This window comes from Mus caroli, chromosome 11, assembly GCF_900094665.2.
Source record: "Mus caroli chromosome 11, CAROLI_EIJ_v1.1, whole genome shotgun sequence".
Taxonomy (NCBI): Eukaryota; Metazoa; Chordata; class Mammalia; order Rodentia; family Muridae; genus Mus; species Mus caroli.
Window position 1 is genome coordinate 9,765,444 of NC_034580.1, and position 4,296 is coordinate 9,769,739.

Genomic DNA, 4,296 nt, shown 5'->3' on the forward strand with positions numbered 1-4,296 from the left:
CGAATTGATCCATTTTTTTTCTCCTTGTACAAAGCTCAAGTCAAACTGGACAAAGGAACTCCACCTAAAACCAGAGACTCTGAAACTTATAGAGGAGAAAGTGGGGAAAAGCCTCGAAGATATGGCACGGGGGAAAAATTCCTGAACAGAACAGCAATGTCTGGTGTTGTAAGATCGAGAATCAACAAATGGGACCTCATAAAATTACAAAGCTTCTGTAAGGCAAAGGATGCTGTCAATAAGACAAAAAGGCCACCAACAGATTGGGAAAGGATCTTTACCAATTCTAAATCTTATAGGGGACTGATATCCAATAAATACAAAGAAAATCAAATAACCCTATTAAAAATGGGTTACAAAGCTAAACAAAGAATTCTCAACTGAGGAATATGAAATGACTGGATGCACCTGAAAAAACGTTCAACATCCTTAATCATAAGGGAAATGCAAATCAAAACAACCCCAAGATTCCACCTCACACCATTCAGAATGGCTAAGATCAAAACTCAAATGAAAGCAGATTCTGGTGAGGATGTGGAGAAAGAGAAACACTCCTCCATTGCTGTTTGGACTGCAAACTGGTACACTTTGGAAATCAGTCTTGAACACTGGCCAGGGAAAATTTGAGAATTATCAAAACATACTTTAAAATTGCATATCTCAGTATAACTGTTTTGTGGTCAGTATGGGATTTTAGCTGTAGAAATGTTTCTTTCCTGAACTTGGGTGCCCTTGTGTTTGGTACATAAATGTTTTACATTTTAATATCCTCTTGGTGAGTTGTTTCTTATATAAGCATTCAGTGCCTTTTCCTGCTTCTTACTAGATTTGGTTTGAAATTACTTCATCAGGTATTAAAATAGTGATGATTGCTTGCTTCTTTGGTCCATTAGTTATGGTTTCCTTTTTGTATCTCTTTAACATAATTTATGTCTTTGATGGTGAGCCGAATTTCCTAAATTCATCAATAAGATGGATTTCCTGTTTTAATCCAATCTGTTACCCTTTCTTTTTATTTTGGGGGAATTGATGCCATTAATATTTAGAGTTATAAGTAAGTGGTGTGGATTAATTGCTTTTTTTTCTCTCTTTTGATTTAATATTTTTGTTGTGTCTTCTTGGGTGTACTTAACTATCATTTCAGCTATAAGCTTTTTTTGTGTGTCTTCTGTGGAGCTGTAATGTAAACATATATTGCTAAAATTGTTTTTAATCATGGGATGTGTTTTCTTTCACGATGGGGTTGATAGTTTTTCTGGGTATAGTAGTTTTGGCTGGCATCTGTTGTCTCTTAGACTGTATTGAACATCCCTTTAGAAACTTTTGAGTTTCAGAGTCTCTTCTGTAAAGTCATATGTTATCTAGTGGGACTGTCTTCATCTATAACTTTGTCTTTTCCCTTCCAACTTTTCTTTGTATTTTATATTTTGTGTTTTGATTATTGTAACTTGTAGGGACTTCCATTTCTTCTTCTTTCAGTTGAACATTATTTATGTACCTTATACATGAATGAACATCTATTTCTTTATTGTGTTGAAATTTTCTTCTATTATTTTGTTAAAAATATTTTCTGTGCCTTTGATCTCTCCTTCTCTTCTTCTTCCTCTTCCTCATCCTCTTCTCATTATCTTCATAATATTCTTATTCTTATCCTATATCCATAATTCATCGTTTTTTGTCTTATTAGAGTGTCCCAAATATAGTTTATAGACTTAACATTTTCTTTCACTGAGTTGTTCATTTCCTCTCCTTCATTTTCATGACATGAAATACTCTTTTCTATGTCATGCTCTTGCTCAGGCTTAACTCTGAAGTTTATAATTTTAGTTACTGCATCTTTCATTTGCAGTTTAATTTCAGTTTTGACTTTTCTGAAGTTCATAGCAGGGCTGGTGAGATGGCTCAGCAGGTAAGAACACCGACTGCCCTTCCGAAGGTCCTGAATTCAAATCCCACTAACCACATAGTGGATCACAACCACCCATAATGAGACCTGATGCCCTCTTCTGGGGTGTCTAAAGACAGCTACAGTGTACTTACCTATAATAAATAGATAATTCTTTAAAGTTCATAGCATCATCTGCCAATATAAAAATTAACTAGAGGGATCTCATATTAATAACATAACACTTTTAAAAGTTATACATAATTGTACTGGCTAGTTTTATGTCAACTTGACACAGCTGGAGTTATCACAGGGAAAGGAGCTTCAGTTGAGGAAATGCCTCCATGAGATCCAACTGTAAGGCATTTTCTCAATTAGTGATCAAGGAGGAAGGGCCCCTTGTGGGTGGGACCATCCCTGGGCTGGTAATCTTGGTTCTATAAGAGAGCAGGCTGAGCAAGCCAGGGGAAGCAGCCAGTAAAGAACATCCCTCCATGGCCTCTGCATCAGCTCCTGCTTTCTGACCTTTTGAGTTCCAGTCCTGACTTCTTTGGTGATGAACAGCAGCATGGAAGTGTAAGCTGAATAAACCCTTTCCTCCCCAACTTGCTTCTTGGTCATGATGTGTGTGCATGAATAGAAATCCTGACTAAGATAAATATTAAAAAAAAAATAAAGAGTATGTAGGTAGAAATAATGCAACTTGAAGCTGAAATCAATGAAATAATAAAATACAAAAAAAATCAGAGTGAATAATTTTCTTCTTGAAAAAATTAGCAATATTTACAAACTTTTCACCACATTAATCCAGAGAGATAAAAGATCAAAATTAATACAATTAGAAATAAAAGAGGACTAAGTACAACAGAAATTGAAGAAATTTAGCATATGATAAGAGCACCATTCCAACATACTGAAAAATCTAAAAAGAATCAATAAATCTTATTAATACAGAACACCTCACAAAGTTAAATCAAGATAAATTAAACAAGTTAAAAATATCCCCAACCCCAAGAAAAGTAAAAGTAGAAAAAAATACCCAGGATGAGATGTATTCAGCAAAGAATTCTACCAGTTCTTCCAAGAAGAATTAATACCAGTATTATTCAAAACATAAATGAAAGGAACCTCTATTTTATTATCCATCCACTATTACCTATGTCCCACCACCACACATAAACTCAATAGAAAAAAAATGAAATAATACAACAGTTCCCCCTTTAAATGTAGTTCTAATTATTTTCAATAAAATACGTGCAAAATGAATTCAAGTAAACATCACAAACATAACTGACCACATTCAAATGCAAGAACAGTCAAACATTTTTAAACCGGTAGATGTAATTCAACAATAAAAGAATAAAATTATAAAAAAAAACACATAATAATCTACTTAGATACAGAAAATATCTTTGACAAAATTCAGCATCCTCTCATGATAAAAGTCCTGAAAAGACTAAAGTCCTGATAACTAAACCATGTAAAGCATAATAACAAATTATCTATGTTCTGGGACAGAACAAATATATTATTCCTCCTAAGGATACTCTGTCTGTTTCAAGGCTATTCGCAATTCAGGGATACTGACCTAAACTAACAAGAACAGAAAAGAGGCTCTGGGTTATTTGTAAGATCCTAGGAATATGAGTGCTCCATGGAGTTTCACTCATGACAGAAATGATCTCTACTTCCAGAACACACTGAAATTAGATTAATAGAAATGACAACAACTGATCTAAGCATTGCATAGGAATGCAAATTTACTGGTATGTAACATGATTGTGAACACTGAAAAATGAAATAGTATGCATACACATTCGACTCAATAAGGGAATTTAGCTATTAATACAGGATTCAAGGATGATAGAGAATATACTTTATTTCAATACACTATGTTGAATGAATCAGAGACAAACTGAAATGATAATACAATTTAAATTGGATCACTGCAGATTCCATAAAATAATTAATTGGATAAAATATATGGAAGCTGCCAAGAATGAAAACAACAAAGTAGTCCTATTTTTACAGGGCTTGGTATTTCAACTTATGCCCAACAAGCCAAATTCAGCCACTCATCCTTGATAAGCCAATTAAATAAATCAAATTACTTTTGAAAAGTAGAAAAAGGTGCTTGCTTCCACAGCACATATACTAATGGAACTATACAGAGATTAGCATGGCCCCTGCGCAAAGATGACACGCAAATTTGTGAAGCGTTCCATATTTTTACAAGTCATTGCCCTTTCTGTACACAAAGAATAAACAGGCTAAGAAAGAAATTAGGGAAACAACACCCTTCTCAATAGTCACAAATAACATAAAATACCTTGGTGTGACTCTAACTAAGGAAGTGAAAGATCTGTATGATAAGAACTTCAAGTCTCTGAAGAAAGAAATTAAAGAAGATC

The 4,296-nt window shown here is 33.9% G+C and overlaps 1 pseudogene; it reads left to right on the plus strand.

Moving 5' to 3' along the window:
• Positions 1–4,015: 4,015 nt before the first annotated feature.
• On the plus strand, positions 4,016–4,116 carry LOC115032601 (annotated as a pseudogene).
• The last annotated feature ends 180 nt before the right edge of the window (positions 4,117–4,296 follow it).